The sequence below is a fragment of the Neopsephotus bourkii genome, unplaced genomic scaffold (assembly GCF_033783945.1).
Source record: "Neopsephotus bourkii isolate Nb327-2 ecotype Australia unplaced genomic scaffold, CSIRO-AGI_Nbou_v1 NB_1574, whole genome shotgun sequence".
Classification (NCBI taxonomy): Eukaryota; Metazoa; Chordata; class Aves; order Psittaciformes; family Psittacidae; genus Neopsephotus; species Neopsephotus bourkii.
In genome coordinates, this window is record NW_026902050.1 from 5479128 (window position 1) to 5500629 (window position 21502).

General features: G+C 39.5%; 1 protein-coding gene across 3 annotated transcripts in view; it reads right to left on the minus strand.

Moving 5' to 3' along the window:
* PPM1L (protein phosphatase, Mg2+/Mn2+ dependent 1L) overlaps window positions 1–21502 on the minus strand; it is a 105193-nt gene that overhangs the window by 49285 nt on the left and 34406 nt on the right. Inside the window, exon 1 of one of the 3 annotated variants that reach the window (XM_061371658.1) lies at window positions 13579–13691. The exons of the other annotated variants lie outside the window; for them this stretch is intronic. The gene's annotated coding sequence lies outside the window, so the exon portion shown is untranslated. Of the gene's footprint in view, window positions 1–13578; window positions 13692–21502 lie in introns of those variants that run through there. 3 annotated transcript variants of the gene reach the window in all.

A 21502-nucleotide genomic window follows, 5' to 3' on the forward strand; every position in this document is an offset into this window, starting at 1 on the left:
AGAATGCATACACAGGGAGGAAAAGGGTAGACAGAAAGGAAGCCCAACCACCAAAAAGCTTGTTACAGAAAAGATAAATTTTAAAAGACAGCTTTTAATGACAGCATTGATGAGAAAGTTAAAAGAAGTTAGAGATGCTTGAGGCACTCTGTAAATCAGAGAACATCATTAACTGTCGAAACATGGACACACTTGACTTCTCAATGCTCATTCATTACAATGCCTCTCTGTGAGATAGGTATCCCAAGACTGATGCCCCAGGCTAGTTATATACAAAATGTCACTCCATTTCCCCAAAGAAAACCATAGACTAGAAGTTAATGCTGCTGCTGAGAGCATGACCAACTTCTGAGAGGCTTTCTACAGGCAAATCCCCAGGTCCTGGTATTATTCAGTGCCCTGACAGGTTTTAAGTCACTAAACTTACAGTCTATCGATTCCCTATTTTCTGAGAAGAGCTTATTTGGTTGGGATGAGTACTGATAAGAGCACTAAGCTGGACTTCACTTGAAAAGAAATTTGCACTTAAAGGTAGCTTTGACAGCAACATAAAAAGCCCAGTGCCAATCCCTCTCTTGGGGTGTATGCCAGCTCAGTAGCTCAAAATCAGATTAGTTTGCCTTGCTTGTCCTTTTGACTTAATTTTGGCTATTTTTAATTCATCCCATTATAGAAAGGAAAAAAAATCCCCTTCAAAATAAATACTGAGAATGAGCTTTAACTTAAAGAGCCACAGATACGTATATATAAACCTAAAAATATCCTAGAATGAAAGTGCAAGAATCTGACAGCAAATTAATCTGATGAGCTAAACGGAATGCATGTGTTTTGTAGGCAAAAGTGCTGCTTTAAAGAAACATTTTGTTTCCTACATAAAAGGCTCCACAAAATGTCAGAACAAAACATGTAGGCAAGAAGCCTGCAAAAATTTAATCAGGGCTACTTCTGAACTCAATTTCTGAGTCCATAAACTTCCTTTCCTTTACATTTAGAAGCAATAGTTTCAAAACCAGCATTTTAGTGAACTGGTAAATTGAATTTGCAAGAGCACAACTGTAGGAAATCAAGATAAAATGCTTGACATTTCTCAACACTTAAAATATATTCTGTTTCAACATTTTCCAAAGTTTTGCAATAAACTCTACTGCTTAGAAATAAGGCAAAAATCAAAGAGGGTAAATTAATTAAAATACAAAATTATGTAACTAATGTTTTCCTTATATACAATCATGAGAGATTATATTTTTAAAGAACTGCAGATTAAACTACCCAAAAGTGAAATCTTTAATCCCAGCAACTAAAGGAATAAAGAAACAAAACTGAATCTGGCTTGATTTTATTCCACTGGATAAATAGTTATTTCACAAGGAGATACTTCATTACCTATATCCATACATAGGAGCTCTGGAGAGCTTCTATGCAAATATCTCTTATTTCTCTTCCATGAAGTTTATTTTGGTCACTATTCAAGTTTCACATACACGCGAGGAATTACAGGCTATTTTTTGGTAGCGGTATGATCTTTATCCTGCTATTTTTACTTCTTGTTGCCATGCTTTTGCCCTTGGCCTCTTTGCACAGCTTTCCCACTTCTATTCCCCCCCTATTCTCAGTTATTTGGCATCCTTTCTTAAAGCATCTGGTTTTATTCTTAAGCTCCTTAAATTATTTGACAAATTAGAATTTACGGGCTCAACTTTTTAACATAGCCTAAAGACTGTGTTGCTCAACCTTGTGTTCCCACTGTATGTTTTTTGTATAATGAGACATTTTTAATATTAAAGTCTAGTTTATAAACTTTCCTTGGCAAGGCCTATATGATATGCTAGATATTATACTAAAAACACACAGAATAAGCAGAAAAATAAATCACAGCTGTATCTGAAAACCAAACTATGTGCATTCTACAAGTACCACATTTAGGTAATCTGACTGGGATGGTATTAAAACTTCTTAAAATTATTTCAGATGCCACATTCTACGCATCAACAAGATGTGACTTATAGAAAAGGCTGTTACTGGTACAGGATAAGGGTGGGACTCAGAAACAGTCCTATGACTGAACTCCAGGTTCTGACTCAACTGAAAAAACAAGTTTATGAGCAGGAACACTTCAGCCAGCCCCCTAAAAAACTTCAGTTCCCCAAGGGCAAAAGAAAAGGCATCACGGCTCATAGCTAAACTGACTTTACTGTTATATGTACCATGGTTGAGCTGAACACAGACCTCTCCAGATTAGGGAGGCCGTAGGGGATAACTAAAAAGGACAGGCTGGTACATGCTTGACAGATGCCTTCAACAAGAAGAAACCTTGCATCCTCTCACCTAACAGGTGCTCCACTATTGTTAACAGGACACTCCCACCTCTACTAACAAATATATGTATGCTATACTGGCCTGAGCTCTAACATGTAGATATGATACCATGTCTCTCTGGGCTGTCTGAGAGGGTCTGTTACTCTGAGAGCAGAGCGGAGTCAAGAGGCCAGCTGGTGTGGTGAGGTGGTTTAGAAAGGTTTTCCTCTGTCATTGCTGATGGCACCTTTCTGCCAGAACTGTCTGGGAACTAAGGATTGTCACCTACAAGTGACAATACGCTACCGCCAGTTGAAATCAAGTCTCGCACAAACTGAAAACAAGTCCAGGCCCCCAGAAGACCTCTGTACATAAGAGGGCATAGGTGACAGCTCTTAATGTAGATGGAAACTCCAGTAACATTCTTACTAGAGTTGTTTATCCAGCTCAGTCTTGTTAACAGCCGATACGATACTACAGAGAGTGGCACAACACAGATAATATTCCCTGCCTTCTCCTGGTTACTGTGACCCATGCTGAAATTGCACTCATCAACCTTCCCTTTCCTGCACCCTGCCAAAAAGAGTCCAAAAGAAAGCGGGACACTTTAAGAGAGTCAATTCAGAGTGGCATCTCCACAGGGAGGGCCTATGGACCTGCTAGGTATTTTCTGACTTTTTACTGGTGATTCCTGTGCTTTTTCACTGGTAGCACCTATTAGCCTTTCTCAGTGCTACCATCACAGGCATTGTATAAAATAAAATATGTAACTACAGGGTCAAGAAAAAAAACTGTTAAAATATTTTTATAGTTAGGTGTCCAAGAAATAATCTGACTTTTGCTTAAAAACCAAGTTGGAAATTCATTCAAATAATGTCTCTTAGTGATTTAGCATCCATGTACTTTTTGTAATGATATAAATTACAAGAAAAATCTGTGCTCTGTTATTCTCTTACCAAATATTGCCAAAAAACCATGCAGATCGTTTCTTTCTAAAAGGAGTAACACCTACTTCAACTCTGAAAGAGACCAAATAAAATAATTTCCATGCAACTTTAAATATTCGTCTAGAAAATGACCTGAGGTATAAATATGAAAGGGAATTCAGGGCAATTACATCTTTAACATTTGGCTCTCCAGCAGTACTGTGACTGTTTTCCTTTTCATTAAAAGTGTCTAGAATAAAAACATGTCAGATTTGGCATTTTGAATTTTTAATAAAATACCAAATGTTATAACCATAAAAAGAAGCAAAAGTTTTCCCTTAATTATTTCCATAAATCTATTGAACCTTCCTATATTTTTTGATACGTCTTCATCAACTCTAGCAATGACAGGGTACACAGGCGAAACCCAGTACACGCAAACCCTGCAGGCTCTGCATCTGAAGATTCTTCAACATGCAAAACAGAGAGGGAACAAGAGAAGTTTCTCCTAGTGGAACAAGACCACCAGCTTTGCTGGAGAGCCCACCAGTGGAAACTAAACAAATGTGAACACAGCTAGAAACCTGTACAATCATATTCTGTATTACTATGCAGAAATAATTTCATATCCTTAGACAGTAGCTGCTTTGCAGCACTGACCTGTTCCTCTGCAGTAAGCAAACAACCCAACAAAGAAACTAAACTGATTTTTCAGAGGAATGTGTAACTGGGGAAAAAAAAACAATAAAAAAAATCAAAGAATTCCCACTTTCTGGCCTAAATCTCTGCAAAAAGTCACAGTAGCTGTTATCTCTGAATGAAAACCTCAACTTTGTACCTCTGGCATAAATAAAACATACTTTGCGCTGATCCCACTGCCTTTTCTGACTGGGATAAATACTTCAAAGAATTATCTTGGATTTAAAAATAGAGTATTTTGGCCTGCCTAAAGGCGATGTGGCATCATTATATGTTGCAGCCTAAAACCCTGCTTTGAGCTTTGTTGCTGGCTTGCCTCATTCTGAGAAATTTAAGGGCTCAGTCAGGTCACAGAAAGACAAAACTAAGGACATGTACTTCAATCATATTCTCTGTTTACACAAAAGCTTCCTGGTAAAAAAACATAATGTCCATAATTAAAAACTCTTGTAATGGAAGGAATATTGGTTACTTCCAGCTACAGAGCAATGGTCTGAACAAAGTCTCTGATGTATTCCTAAACCTCAATAAATGGAGGAAACAATCTCATTATCCTTTGCATAACACTATAAACAACAAAACCCCAGTTCTGAGGGTAAAACAAAGGGTTTGGAGCAACCCATTCCTGGAGGTATCACATTCCAGAGGATACAGCAATAATCATGAGCAGTGTAATTTAATTAGTACTTTCACAACTGCATGTATGAAGGCTGCAGCAGGTAGATGTAGACCTGAAGGAACAGAAAGCTTCTGCAGTATATCTTAATTATCATTCATAAATCAGAATGAAACTGACTATATTTAAATGGCTGGAACAGAAAAAGCTTTATAAATAGATAAACCCTCCCCACCTCAGATCCTCCATCAACAAGGAAGCAATGAAAAATATTACTAACACCAACATCCTATCCAGGGCTTTGTTTTGCAGGTTTATTGAAGATGGGGGGCAAATTTTTTTCCAAGATTCCTCTTTGATGTATCCCTTTTAGTATTATCTTAAGAGATGTTTTTTTGAAAATGTTCATCACAGAAGTGGACAGGATGTTTGTACATTTCCTATTTGAAAATGGAATTATTGTATCCTGGAACAAATAGCAGCCTCTGATGCTCAAAACACATGCTTTTCATGGTAGCTGTTAGAATAAAAGTTGGAATAGGATTCAGCCCATGACTGGGAGAAAAAACATTCCTGGCCTGAAATCCACCCTCTTCTAGGTTTTAACAGTCGCACTGACATCAATAGTCTGCAAGCACACAGAGACCCATCCGGGACCTTGGGAAGCAAGTGCTGCATACACTAAAAAAAGCAATGTTGACGTAAGATTGGAAAAGAAAAAGCTACAGATGATTGCAAACCCAAGAACCTCTTCAAATGCAGGTGGGTTGGGAAAAACAGGGACACGAGAAGACAGGATTGTGATTACCACTGCAACTGCTAAAACAACATCTCCACAAAAAAAAACAACATGGCCATGTTTTGCTGTGGCAGCAAAACCACTTCTTCATTGTGCTTTTTTCCCCACACAGATGCAGGACAAGCTTGATTTAACAAGCTTGATTTTAGCAAGTTATCATCCAAAGGGACAGTCCTGGTCTTTCTCACCACCAAGCTCATGTTCCCATGTGACTTACATTACATCCAGCAAAAAAGCAGTCAAGGACCTGTGGATCAGCTTACTGATTTGACTGAAAGCTAACTATGAAAAAACGAAGGGCTGGTACCAGATCGTCAGCACAGGCATGACCTGGTAATAGGCCAGTGCTGAGGCAACACACCACCAGAGCAGTGGTGTACCCATTTCTGTCTTTTAGGCCATTACTCCACTGGCACTGTCAGTCACACTGCCATCTAGGAGAGACAGCACAACCTTATGCCCCTCGTCTTAAATATCTCAATATAGTTATGAACTGACTGCCAAAAAATGCAGAAAAAAAATACGTGTAAATAGTGAGTTCTAAATCTGCATAACTGAAGGAAAATAACTTCACATGCTACACATTAATTAGTTTCACAAACTTCATTTTCTTCCTTCCCTCCCTCCTTCTTGCCCTTCTCCTACTCAGCCTGGCCTTTCCTGATAATTTAAGATACTTCTTGATGAAGAGCAGCTCAGGCGCCAATCAGGGTAATGAAGGAAGTTTGGTTGGTTGCTGGTTCTAAACCTCCCACCTCATTTATTTCTCTCTGGAAGAATGTTGAAAGTGTTTCCATTTTCTTTCTCTAAAACACCAGTGGCAAATACTGATCTGTGTTAATTTCATTCTGCGCTAATAAGGTCTTCGTTGCCTCTTCTTACCATGGAATTGCTGAAAGTTCTGTGTTGTTAAAACCCACTACGACACCTCTGTGAGTATGAAGAAATATTCTTCCTTCCAGCTTTGTTTTCCCTTGCCACTGAATCTAAATCCCTCATAATGAACAGTTCTTCTTAATAATATTTACTAGGAATGGACATGCCAGCTTTTAGTTCTCATATTTCTGTATCTAGCCACCAGCAAATTTAAAACAAATCGTTTCATCAACGTTGCTAGTGTTAATTGTGTCCAAGAAAACCTCCAAGTGAGTGTTAGCTGGACTGAAACACTTCATTGCTCTTTGGTACTTTCGCAAGGCACTAATTTATGGAGTACACACAGAATACAGAGCTTTGTTGTGTTTTAATGAACTGTATTATTTCTTAACTGCACTGTACGTTACACAGTGTCCAATATATAGCATGAGATGAAAGCAATATAAAAGAAAACAACTAATGTAACAGCATATCCAAGTTATCTTTATTTTCCTTTCAGTGCATCATCAAAAAATTAGAAGGGAATGTGAAGAAAGAAACACAGAAAAGTGAGTTTGCCCAAAGGGCCTGAAAGGGAGCAGAAATGCAGCTTACGCCTGCACAGAATATACATATGGATACACTCTTTTCTGCTAGTACAGCACATTCACAAAGCTGGTCTTTACCAGCCACTGTCTCTCCTTCATGAAGGACAAGAACAGCTAAGTCCAAATATAAAACAAATGCTCAGTAGGCCCATGCCAATACAAAAATTGTTGCATTTTCTCCTAAGTAAAGAACCAGAGACTGGAGATCTTAACTGGGGGAGATGTATCTATATATAGAGATATGTATGTACAAAGAGATGGTGTTAAGAAATAGTTATCTAACTGGTGTAGTGACATTGGTATGCTTCAGATAACTGCTGACAGCTGTAAAATAAAGCACTACACTAGGGGAAAAAAAGCAGAAGAGAAAAAGTGTGAAAAAAGAACAGGAAACGATTTATGAATAAGTGAAGAAAATGTCATCTGGTGCAGTTATGAAGGTCACTATATAGAAAAACAGATGAAGATACAGCCAGTTGACTCACTGCACTTGAACAATCAACAAAGAAAAATTAAAGGAAAAGATGTAAGAACAATCCAGCTCAGCAGCAGGGCTAGGAGATCTTAAGGAACAGCTGGATGAGACACTGGCACAAGAACACTGAGTTGGACTGCAGTCCTCCAGACAGAACTCCACACAGCAAGGCATTCAAAACTAGCAGGAGAAAAAGGAGGTTGAAACAAGAAAGAAAAGGTATTACTGGCTTGCACAAAACTTTGGGCTGCTGCAGCAGCTGCTGGGGATCTGCAGGTCTGGAGACTGAGTGGAGGACAAGGGGCATCAGCTGCAACTCTGAAGACAGACACGGAGCTGTCAGCCTCCTTCAAACAAGGGGACTTGTGATCCCTCATAGGACAGAGGGCTATGAAGATACTCATAGGGCTGGAGCACCTCTGCTATGGAGACAGGCTAAGAGAGCTGAGGTTGTTCAGCCTGGAGAAGAGGAGGCTCTGGGGAAATCTCAGAGTATCCTCCCAGTACCTAAAAGGGCAGACAAGAAAACTGGAGAAGGACTGTTGACTAGGGCATGTAGGGATAGGACAAGAATGAATGGCTTTAAACTGAAAGAGAATGGATTTAGATGAGATATGAGAGAGCTCTTTACTGCGAGGGGGGTGAGATACTGGCACAGGCTGCCCAGAGAAACTGTGGCTGCTCCATCCCTGGCAGTGTTGAAGACCAGGTTGGACAGGGCGAACCTGCTTTCAGCAACTTGCTTTTGTGTTTGCAGGGGGTTTGAAACTAGATGGTCTTTAGGGTCCCTTCCAACCCAAACTGTTCTAGGATTCTGCATTCTGTAGAAGGTGCACGCTGGAGCAAGATGCCTGATGTAAACACTGTACTTACTGACTTTATTGCTGCATAAAAGCCATCAAGTCTGCAAACAAAATAACAGAAGAAAGAAAATTCAAAGCAGTTACAAATAAGTCCCATACATAGACTGCTTCTCAAGCCGTACAGAAAAAAGGCTCGGGGAATTCAAATGTATAAAACTGTAACCTGTGCTGTAACACAAGCTGTGCAGGAAATTATCAAATAACACATCATAAAACTACCAGTATGGCTCAACGCTTAAGTCCTACTGGCACTTTATTACTAAGCGGGCTCTTAATTTTCTTACAGTTCCCTGCACTGGAAAAAAGGGTTTATTTTTAATTTCAGCTATAATGCACATGATGAGGGGCAAGCTGGCTTTCAGCTCAGGTTAGCAGCTTAAAATACTTCCTTGTCATTTTAAAACCAATTTAGCTAATTCAGGCTAATTGAAACAAATTGCCCTCTAAGTAATAGCTGTCTGCAGAAGTTGCATACACCACATCAGGTTTTTGGGAAAAAACACAACATTATTAATAATAAAGGATGAAAATAAGAAGGATAAAGAAAATTCTATTTAACAAAAAATGAATGCAAGTAACTACCTCCACATATCTATATTGTTATTCCTCTCATTAACAGCTTTTCACAGCTTACTGAAATCTACATATTGTCTCTGCAGTAGATGTACTGTTGGAAAAACAATTACAGAAGATGACAAATGAAGTAAATTATACCCAAACTGCGGCTATAAAAAAAAACCCCAAAACCCTGTCTGCTTCATGTCTGGATGTTTTGAGGTATTTTTAAGACTAGAAAGTTCAGAGGTTAATCCAATAAATATTATGGTATTCACCAGTTTTAAAATCCATGGAACATCATTCTTAAATATACCACAACCCACAACATCTACACAGAAATTGATCTTGGCAAAGGGAAAATCCTGCTCAAATCCCTCGTAGAAAAAGGCTGCACAAGTTAAAATTTACTGAATGGACTGCAGAAAAGGAATTTTGAATTTATCGTAAGACCAGACTTGCACAACTGTTTCATTCTGGGTTCTTGGATACCAGGTTTCGAGTTAGAAGATAAAACTCCTGAGAAAGAGGCAAAGTCAAGTTTGGACCCAAGGAGGCTCCTCACAGCAGCACAGATGCATGTTTGGTGATGACGATGCAAGTACTGATTCTGGTCACGTTATAAACTTCTCAGACCAGCTCCTGCCTAATCACAGGAATGATGGCACTAATGTACTAAAAAGCAATTATACCTGCTTCTGTTTCCAGCAGGCAAGTCTGCTAACAGTTGGTATTTATTACTTACTCTCCACTTCATTAAATATGGGTTATTACAGAAGGGAAACAACAGTGGTGTAACTATTGTTTACATCTAAACCAGAATTAGTTTTACATAACACAGGAAACAGAAACTAAATCACTAGAATTACAGAAATTAAGTACAAATTGCTTGGTATAAGGTATTACTTCCTATAGGCAAAAGTAAGTGTTACTGTTTACCAGTATACCTAAAAGCTGACATTCAGGAAAAACAGGGAAACCAACCGTAACTTGCAAGGAGAGAGCATCTCCACTTGGAGATCTCCTCTTGGGGGAAGAAGGGCAAAGGCACAGCACTGTCCCATCATGGTCCTCAGACATCCTCCCTCCTGTCTCCAACATATAAGCAATTTTAAAAGTCTCCTTGAGGAGTATAGAGCTGAACATGAAATCACAACCATGCAGTACTACATCTAGCCCTGAGGCCAACATAAGTAGGATCTGTTAGAGCAAGTCCAGAAGAGACCACAAAGATGCTCAGAGGCCTGGAGCACGTCTCCTATGGAGGCAGGCTGAGAGCTGGGCTTCTTCAGCCTGGAGAAGAAAAGGCTTCAGGGAGACCTTACAGCAGCCTTCCAGTACAGCGCGTGTAGGGATACGCCAAATGGGAATGGCTTTAAGCTGAAAGAGGGTAGATTTACATGAGATATTAGGAAGGAATTCTTTCTTGTGAGGGTGATGAGGCACTGGTACAGGTTACCAAGAGAAGCTGCGGCTGCCCCATCCCTGGCAGTGTTCAAGGTCAGGTAGGACGGGGTTTTGAGCAACTTGGTCTTGTGACAGATGTTCTCATGGAAGCCTGTGGCTGAGGGGTTGGAACTAGGTGTTCTTCAAGGACCCTTCCAACCCAAACCATTCTAAGATTCTATGATTTTAATTTAATTGAATAAATTACTTTTTTTCTGCAATTAATGTGATATTAGCATCACATTATACATTAAACTGCCCCAAAGAAAAAAAAAAAAAGAAGAAGACAGAAACTAAACCTACAGCTAACAGCATGAATAGCACAGAACCTGAGTGCATGGGGGGAGCATGGTACGCACTACAGGGATCAGAATCTGAACTCCAGCATTTTGAATTTAGGGGATTACAGACTTTAGAATGTTCTTTTAATGCTGTCTGAGTGCATACAAACATTCTTAAAACATTTAAAGCAAAGGAGTAGATTAAGTGGCATTCTCCTACACTTGCCGTATTTGTGAATGCATACATCTCTTTGCAGTTGCACAGTTTATTGAGCATAATAAAAGCCTCAGGGGGAGGTTTATTCTTGACAAAAATTAAAGTGGCCAAATTGCTGCTGACATGTGGCTCACATGTCAGGTTTTTCTCCCTAAATTTACAACAGCATAAACATTTAATAAATAAACTTCAGAACCATAATGAAAACCTTAGTGCAGAACTGAGGGACACTTTAATAGAATTAATATTTGAATTTCAGATGTAATTTTTGCTTCAGATGTGAATGCAAAAACACACATATAAATACAGAATTTAGCATTTTGAATATATAAGCAATATTTCTAAATGGGAATAAACGATGAACAGACAGCAAAGGCTGTGGATATTCCTGTGAAGTGGTGCCCATGCAGAGCAAAGAACCTACCGCATAGCTATTATTTCAGCTGCTGCTAACATAATTATTTTAAAAAATCTGCAAGATTTGTTTCCATTTCAGAAATCCTTCATGCTTAAGAAACTCCACTTGCCTCCCAGTCATGCTGTCACCCTTCGTTAGCTATAATGAAATCTATTTAAACATCAGAGTAACGGGTAAAATTGTGTACTGGCCTTCTGAAGCCCACTGTGGAAAGTTTTTTCCCCCCCAAACTGTGAGAACAGTTAGAAAGGAATATCTGTGAAGGAAAGCCTGGACTATTCCCTAAAGCTGAGATCAAGGCAAGGTGGTAGTAGACACCTTCCACGTTCACTGCTGTCCAGTTGCCAGCCCATGAAGAAGCAAACAGGACAGCCAATGGACAGGAAGATAAAGTCTATCCCCAAAATTACACAAGTTCTGCTAAAGGACAAGAAAACTGGTATATCTAGCAGAACATACTGAAATCAAACAATAACTGCCAAAGGACAAGAAAACTGGTATATCAAGCAGAACATACTGAAATCAAACAATAATTCTACAGTGCTATTACCTGGGAAATTAAAAAATGATACCTGATAAGGACACTGGAGTAGGATTGATACAGGCTGCAAAACCAGTCTACTGAAATGATCCTACTAGACTATGGGTTTGCTGTGTCTGGGTTATTACTCAGGTATAACCTCTCCCGTTTTTGTACATGCCAACTTGATATCTCCATTTAAAACAAAATACAGAACAGTGAAAAGATGATTGTTTTGTTGTTGGATTTTGGTTTTTTGGGGTTTTTTTCTTCTTTTTATTTAGAGTTCCCTGCAGTAAGGGTGCTGCATTAACAGCAGTCATGGATTTCCTACATTAATGAAGACCTAACATTAAGGCATTTCAGTAAGACAAGAACAACCTGCGTCTTTTGCCATGCTTACAGCTACTATTGCAACCTGCTACTTCTCTAGTGCTACTTCTGCAATGCAATGCTTAAAAACCAGAGATGAATTTTTTTTCCCTCTATAAAATCACTCTGAAGATGGATCAAAGCAAAAAATGGAAGTCTGGGCTATAGTTCCAAGAATGAACAAGTCTCCAGCTCACGGACTTTCCTACTGCATTCAGGAAGCGCTAGTCACTGCTCCAGAAATGTCAAAGAGACTAAAATGATGCACATGCAGCAAAACTAAAGCACAGGTGAAGCCACTGCTTCAGGAGTTTCCCATACTGAATGTGGGATTTCTCCATCTATCCACACACAGGCACCAACAATGGCATTTGGTGACACAGGAACAAGGCTCAGAAGTGACCTGGTAAAGATGCATCTGATAGTAAGGTGCCACCCCTTAGCAAGAAAGTGATGATGCTCTCAGAGTCTCTGACATACATTAATTCTATCAAAAATTTCATAGAAGTTGCTTGTACCATTTACACTACATTTATAGGACTGGCAATCTGAGGTAATAATTCGAATATTGTAGACAACATCACATCAGTATAAAACCCATGTGCTATATCTACATACACATAAATTATAATATATTCAGCATATACATTGCTAGGCGAGTACTACACGAGCTCTTGCTTTACATACAGTGCAACAAAAGTTTTCAAAAGCTGTCACCTCTTTAAACTGAAAAGTCCCATCAGAGGAAAGTAAAACTGTTTAAAAATAAATGAAGCCCAGATTTCCAGAAAAGTCTGAGGCGGAGATAGAGGAAGATGCTGCTCTTTCTATGATGAGAAACCCAAACAGTTTGTTTTGTTGCTTTTGTCACAACAGTAGTAGCAAAAAAGGAGTTTATTTGTTTATGTTGGGGATGCGGGTTACTATGCTTTTTTTGAGACTCGATGTTCTGTTACCGCTGTAGGCTAATGCAAATCTGAAGTCTGGAAATGGCACAGAGAAGACATGATTTGTTACCCAAGAACACCATTCACCCTTAAATGGTACCAGAAACACTTGGAAAAGGGCAATTTTCTTTGCCACGGTTGTCCATTTTTTTGCAATGATGTATGTACTATCAATATTTATGTTGGCACTGCACACACCTTTGATGGGTCTGAAACATTATACACTGATAGGCTTTATTCTACACAACAACATTTACAGAGACCATGCAACATTATTTAAGATCATTGTTTTGTTTTTGCAGCAGTACAGTTGCTGAAGTTGGCACACAATATACAAATGACAAAAGCGGTGTATACAAAATCATATCCACAATAAATCCACATTAATACAATATGTTTTAATAAATTCTTTATCAGTGCAAGTTTGGCACTGGGCTTTACTATCCCACTGTTCAAGACGACATACAAATTAAATCATAATCTTGGTCCAGAGCTTCACACTGATTATTGATATGGGTCCACCATCTCAAACCTCAGGATAGAAAACATTACGAATTGCTTAGGCAAAATACAACGCTACCCAAATGGATAAAGGTAAACTGTGCAGAGACATGCTTTCTATCACCCCTGCTCAGCTTTTACAACCAAAATCCCCCACCAAAATTGAAGGGTATCACAAAACTCACCCCCCATGGTGTGCTCCTTTCATCTACCTCCTCTTACATGAGACAAAGCAACACTTCGAAGCACCATTTAACAAGGAAAGCAAATATTTCACTGCACAAACAAGTACCACCTGGAAAAACGATACAAAGCAAAATGAGTGATGTTATGTACCTTAGCACAATCTAGCTATTCTTCAACTAGGACAAGCAGTACAGGAACCTGTAAGGCATGAAATACGTGCGTATAAAAGCTGAACAGCTTAAAAAAAAAAAAAAAAAGCTCTTTGAATAGTCTGAATACCAAGAATCAGTACCAAGAAGACTCCAAGTTTTGGAGAAATACTGCTGAGATGACGCTCCAAAACAGGAGATGTGCATTTCTGCAGAACAAAAGGCTCCCTGCTTCTTCCTTCATCCTTCTATATGTAGGCTTACAGATGCTTTTCCGTTATGAAAAGCATTTCAGCAGCAGAGACCTGTTTCAAACTGGTATCACTTAGTCACTACTGTGTAAACAAGCAAGATGTGGTTTTAGTGACAACTACCACCATAATTGCTGACAGCAGAGTGCTGATGATTTGTCAAAACAGTGCCACTACTTTAAGCCACATTTTACAAACTAAATAATTTACTCCTACCTATCTGAAGCATGTTGATCAGCAGCTACCATTCCAGTGGGAAAATGTCCTTCCAGGAGGAAGCTGTCAGACTGACTAATATGAATATAAAATTATACTATTAATTTTACCTAAGGACAGATTTTTGCTGAATATAAACTTTCATAGCTGCTCCACTGGATTTCAGACTGCAAACTGCCATAAACCATCAATAAAGGGATGCTCCCTTCCTTTCTCAGGAGCCAGAAGAAACGCTGAGGCAGGCAATGGATGCAGAGAAGGGTTTGCATGAGAGAGACGAGGAAAGGAGAGCACCAGGAGAGAGAACAGCTCAGAGCAGATCTATCCCTTCCCTTTCTGGGAAAACAGAAGGAATAAGCACCACCCTACCTTGCTGTGACACTGCAGCCAAGAAATGGTGTAAGAAGGAAAGAAGCCAGAAGGACAGATTGGTTCAAAGGAAGGTCAAACCTCAACTTTTATGTATACACGTATAGCATAGCGGTCTCTCAGCAGACATCCAGCAAGAACAAACAGGAAAACTAAACTAATAATTAGAAAACCAGAATAAGAGGATATTATCATTTTAGTGAAGTTGGAAAATTTTAAGACACTCTTGTGAATTTTAAATTTGGGCAATGCTCTGCTGCCTGTGGTTTCCCAGCCACTCCTCTTAAGCTGTAGAGTTTCTTACATATTAGTATATTCAGTGTAGTACAATAAATCTCTTCCATCACAGTCAACTTGACAAGGCATATATTCCTGCAAAACATGCATGAACGATATGGGAGTTTGTCATAACTCTGTTTTATAGGTACACCTCCTGAAAGCACCTTTAATAATGTACCATATTTTGGTCGTCACCAAAGAGTTACAACTCAGTTGTGAATGCAAGGCGTATTTTATATTTACGACCTGCAAGAAACTTTATGACAAACCTCCACTGAACACAGGAACTAGAAATAGTTCTTCCTCCCAAAACAAACATAAAGCAGGGCACCCACACCATTTCAAGATAGAGCCTTATTCAATACTGTTGTCAGGATGTTGGAGCTAACAAAGAGAAGAGGAATTTCTGCTTTAGTCTAGCAGTCAGTTCTCATCAGTGCATATGCAAAATATTTAAGCTATACATATCCTCCTAAATGGTCTTCAAGTAAACAGTTTAGCTGTGATGTTTGACCAGAACAGATAGTCTAGCAATCAACGACAAGCTATTTCAAGAGCCAAATTCTTCTGCAAGCTCAGTACAAGGTAGAATTTATAACCCTACAGCAAGCTTAGATCTTAGACATAAATTTGGTCATGCATTTGGTGCTGGAAAGAAGGATGCCAGCCATTTTCTTCCCCTGCTCCTGCCCTCCCAAGACCTGGATATGTACGGTCATTAGGCTGAACAGAACCCATGTTACTGCTATTGCTGCAGTGAAAGCCATTAACACAAACGCTTCCCTCAAGAGCACAAAAATAGAAATATATTTCTATTATTGAAAGAGATACATCTTGCATGGTCAGCAAACGATTCCACATATTCTTCTGCCTCACCTCCAGACTAATGAACCAGTACCAAAGCACTTTCCCTTTCTGCCTTCTCAGATCCTCCAGGATAAATGTCAATAGCAAAGTATGGAATAAACAGTCATGGGATTTCTCTGCAGCTACTTCGAACTCAGTAAACACTTTAAGGATTTTTTCCACCAAATCTTTTCCTCTGAATATTTTCTGGGCTTTACTTGGTTTTCTCCTCAGTGGCATTTAAAGGCTTATATGAAAACGGGTTTGATGTTCGGGCAAAGCTGCTAAGTGTGGGGACACCAGCTCTGTGGCAAGTGCGTTCTGGGGAACTACACTGTAATTTGCCTGAAACCTCTCTCCTAGGACAAAAAAAAAAAAAGTGCCCTCTGAGGGGTGGTTGTGCAAGGTGGGACTGCATCTCTAAGTATTCAAACTCTGGGCACTGACATCTGCAGCACAGCCTGCTCACCACCAACAACCTTACTCTACGAGCAAAAGATACTCCTCATGCCCCCAAAAGCATTTACAGTGGTCATGTGTCCTGTGTGATTTTAAGGGGGAAATACAGGTAGTCTGTTCAAGGCACAGCTCTGTTATGTATCTATTTGCAAGCATTATGCTTATGCTTTTAATATGGGATGAAGTCAGTATGGATACCTGTATATCTGACTTGAACATCTATTGACAATCACTTCACTGCAGCGATATCACAAACTCACTCCCTCGCACCACCGTGGAGCTTGTATTCTTCCATTAAGGTTTTTAAAGTTATGCCTTTCTTTCCTATAATAAGCAGAAAATTCAGCAGACTAAGGCAGTACCGCTGTCCTTCCAGGATGTACAAAATACCCATATGATGTGAAATCAGCAGCAAGGTCCAGTATTTTCAACCTTCCTCCTCCTCTGAGTGGACAAGACATTTTAAGAAAGAACAGACTCCATGCTACACAGTATAAAATAGTCTTATCTCTGCTTTATAAATCCTGTTTTAAAATCCCCAAGTAAATGTAAAATGAAGAGTCTCTAGTCTGCACATTCTAAAAATAGTTCACGTGTACATTACACTATGAATAATTCCTCAGTTTAGGAATCCTGAAGTGCCTTTTAAAATTTAGACCGCATAGTCTGCAATTTGGACAAATGATATTGCTAAGGGCACTTCTATTCAGAAAGAGTAAGCCTGTATAATTTCCCCTTATTAACATTGTTTCAGTTCTCCATTTTTCAGGATAATTCACTTTCGTTGCTACCATACTTTACACATGCATATTCATGGAGAATACCAAGGGGGTGTTTTCCATTCATAACTCACAGATATCTTTATACCTGCCAATTACTATACTGTAAGTCAACAGAGAACAGGATAATCTTGTATCATCAGTCTGCTCATAAGGGGTGGGAGGATTGAGCTGCCAAGGCCAGCTGAGACCAGTGTAATACAGAAGGAGGAGCTTCGTGAGAAACAGAAAGCAGTAGCAGCTGCTTCCATCAGCCTGGGTCACCCCACACTGTCCCTACATCCCCTCCACCCTGCCAGCAATCAGTCTCCTCCCCAGCAAATGCAGTCTCCAGCCACCATTCACTGCACAGGGGTCACGCAGACCCATGCGGCACTCAGAGCCAGGACTCATGAAGGGGTCCTCTGCCCTGGGCTCCAGGGTCCAGTGCTGGCCACCAAAGCCCCTGCCATACCTGGCCATTAGAATCATCCTGCAGCTCCCCATCCACAGCTGGGACTTCCTCTGCCTCCCAGCCTGTATTCCCAGCCCCTCAAACCAGACTTTCCTAATGCCTGTAGCCAGAAGGCACAACTCTCCCTTCACTTTCAGACTTCACCAGTCCCCTGTGACATGTTTGGTGTGTGACCCGAGCCTCAGTTTTTGGAAGCAGACTTTGATGATTTCTTGATACCTATGTTTTGCGTATCACCAGCATGAGATAGTACAGCTTAAGCTGTGAAGATACAAAGCATTCACAACTCCATTTGGAATAAAAATAAACAAATCTTTAAAATCTGTGTCCACTGTGTTCTTGTGGTTTAGATGGGACATCCAGAATGTTTTTGTATTTCAAGCTGCCCATAAAGCAGCATAGGCAACAAATTTTTTAAGAGACTAATAAAAAAAGAGCTAGGTAAATACATATTCCAGATGTAGACCACATAATTTTCTAGACATATAAACACAAAATAGTTTTAGTACAAGATAAGACAAAAAGTCCTTGAAAAACTGATCTAACCAGGACAGAAATAAACCTGGACACCTATTTGATTCACCAAGTTAATCAGGAACCTGTTTTACTTGCAATAATTGAATATTGATCTTGGCAATTACTGCTGATGAAGCTGGAGAGATGGTTTAAACACATGACAGTGCTAATAGGACTGATTTCATCTTACATAGGCTGACCACTATGGAAACAAAAGTCTTTTTATGATGAAACTCTGCTGTTACTTGCTGAACTTCTCACCTTGATTAACTTAACCCACAGTTACTTAGAAGCAATTTAAGAGTCATACTTTAATTCACAGCTAATTGCCTAAAGGCTTAATTGTTTCCTTACATGTGAAGTCATATGCGGGGGGGGGGGGGGTGTGTGGAGGGAGAAAAAGGAGGAAAGGAGTGGAAACAGGGAACCATTAGACTGTGTCATTTAAAACAGAACTTTGTGGCTCAAAGAGTATCATTCTATGAACAGTGCCAAGCAACAAAGCTCAAGGCAAATGCACCCACCCTGGTGCAAGCAATGGGACAGACATCTGATGTCATACTGAAGCAGCTGAAAAGTATACCATAGGAGTCCTCTGGTAATTTGTCCTCAGGTATGGTGAACAAAAACCCAAACTCAGTGAGCATTTGTATTTCAGAAAGCAATATCCAAGTCACAAGCATTGACATCTCTTCAAGCTGATGTACTACCAAGCATTCAAGCTGTCTGTGAGCATTAACCAGTGAGATTATTCAACTCACAACAAATTTAATTTATACGACTATAAAAGTAATGTTACTTCCCTTAGTCGTCACGCAATAAGTCTTAAAAAGCCATTCTCTTTTCATTTATTCTTTTCTTCTGAAAACCACAATTATTCCAGCAAGCCAACACGCTATGCTCTAGCAATTTGTAAATGAAAAACTGAAATGCTGTTCATTAAAACAGGCAGATTAAAACAGACTATATTTATCCCACTGCTTGTACGAAGTAAAAGAAAAGTGCATGTTTATCTCCCTGAACATAACTAAAGCGGGCCCAAAGCTGTAAGTTCAACTGTTTCTGGAAGTTAGTCATAGCAGTTCCTGTCAAACAACTTTCTGAAGCTTTTATCCCTTTTAAAAAATTTTAAACTCCTCAATAGAAAAAAAGCCCATGAACCTAAAATTGCCCTCCTTCCTACAAGATGCTGCACTTAAATTGCTGAACTTCCATTAAGATGTTGCAAGCATGACCTCCCAAAAATAAATAGATCTGTTTCAGGCCACAGAACAATAAAGTTAAATGTATGCAACTAATTGGGATATGGCTCAGATGAATTTCAGAAATGAGAGGAAGCACATGATGCCAAGGAGGAAGACACCTGGGATTTGGAGCTTTTCAAGGAAACAGCTCTAAAACAAGACCCCTATCTCCTTGAAGGAATAGCTCTGATAATTAATTCCTGGTGGTGATAGCAGAGGAGAAATAACTTTAATACATTCTGCCATCGATTTTCTTTTCTCTTGCCCTATAATCAAACACTTCAATATCAATTTTGAGTACCTAATAAAAACACACAAATTCAGAGATGGATTACAGACAGATCAAACACTCTTAATCCATAATCATATTTCCCACTGCATATCCGAGATCAGAAGAATTTATCTTGCACTGGTCTGTGGTTTTGTTAGAGCAGAAAGAGAAAGGTTGAAGTTTGTTCTGAAACACTAAGTAGGATTTACAGGGTATCCAGTTATTTGTGGCAGAGAATTCTGTAGTAAATAATTAGCTATTTACTGGCTAAAGTAAACCTATGAAAACCTGACACAACATAAATAATTACTGTAAGCGAACAATTGCACCAAGGAATTTGGGAGTGCCAGGAGTGGTTGGGCTGTGGAGGAGTGACTGGAATGTTAGGCAAGCAGCGAGCATTGGGAGCAATACTCACAACATGGCACAGATCACAACATGCAGCACCAAATGCAGCATTTAAAATTGGTTAGCACGAGCTGAGCAGAAAGGTGCTGCTAAAAGGGGGTTGAGTGCATGCTTGATATATGCCAAAACTGCATGTAATTGCAAAGAACACCAAGGTGCACAATCAAAGATGATATCAAAGAGCTAATGCATATAAAAAGCTTACTGAATTAACAAAAAGAAGAAATGTAAATTCAAAGAGCTGAATGTGGAACTGCAGCAGGTTTTCCTGCTGAGATTTGGAGGTATTGTGAGATGTCCTCTACCATCTCCAGCAGGAACAGTCAATGTTGCTCCAGCATTTTTTACTTTGGCAGGTAACTACCAGGATATGACCAGGATGGGTGTCCTCTGGAGGAAGAAATAGGGTCACAGTTCTGAAACAGCTGCCCAAGGGACATTTGGGAGTCTTGTAAACTGCCTAGTTAATGACCTTCATGTTCACATATATGTGTCCACAGATTATAGCATGCCACAGTTCGAGATGTTACCCAGCTACCATGACTAATTCCTTCTGCTCAGTTGGCAGCCTCTACCCCACAAAGGAGACAGTAATTTTTCTAATAAAATTTAAATATTTACTCACCCATCCTGCATATTTTGTCTTTGCTTTCAAAAAATAGCTTTGCAACACTGGTTCAGTTTCTAATGTTTCTGCTGACCTAGATCTATTCAGGACTCCAGAAAACCATAATAAAAACTTAAGGCAATAACAAATTGCTTTACAAATCTATAGAAGTCTAAATGGCCATATTTTAAATCCTTTAGGTGATACTGTAGGTTTAAAATTAAAGTACCTCTTTGAAATCTGAAACTGTATTTTTTAGTTTGGTCAAATTCTCTGGCAGTAGCAATTATCAACTACCATTCCCTACAAACCTTGGAAAGGCCTATTTTGTTCCTCTGAATCTGAAAGACAAGAAGGCTAAAAACACCTCTTGCCTGCAAATCTGCCCAATGCAAATCTCAAATCCTAGAAGAGAACAAATGTAACATTTCTTAGACATGAGAATGTTTTTCCAATTTTTCTTCTTGCTATTGTATGCAAAGACCATTTAGGAGCATACAGTAAAGCATTGTTAAGCATACTGTATCCCAAAACGTGCTGTCTGAGCAAATCCTACTGGCCTCTTGGCTCTACTGCCCATAATCTAAATGGTGTAAGACAAGTTCCTGATCCTGCAGGATACCAATTCGGAGCCTGCAGAGGTTATGCTGACACCTTCCTAGTACTCACACCCCAGGGATTTGTAGCACAGCCTACTTTCCTCTTTTTAAATGATAGAAACCTCAGCTGGGCCACCCCCCAAGTGCACAGTGACATAGATGGCTCTTCCCAGAATAGATGAGAAAAGGGCTGCAGAACAGGATGCTGGTAGCCCAGAGATGCACTACTGGTGTGGGCTTTGCAACATGAATGCAGGGCACACAGGGAGAAAGCTAGCAAGTGCCTAGCCTGAAAGTAGGCCTTCACTTGCAAATAAATTGTGCATACAGCCATTGTAAAATGAGTCACTTTGCAACACGGATTAGCCTGTTCCTGGATTCAAGCAGAAAGTCACATGCAATGCAAACTAACACAGATTTTTTATTTATATGTATTCCCTAACAAGAAAAACTAAACCCACCCAAATTTTAAGTAA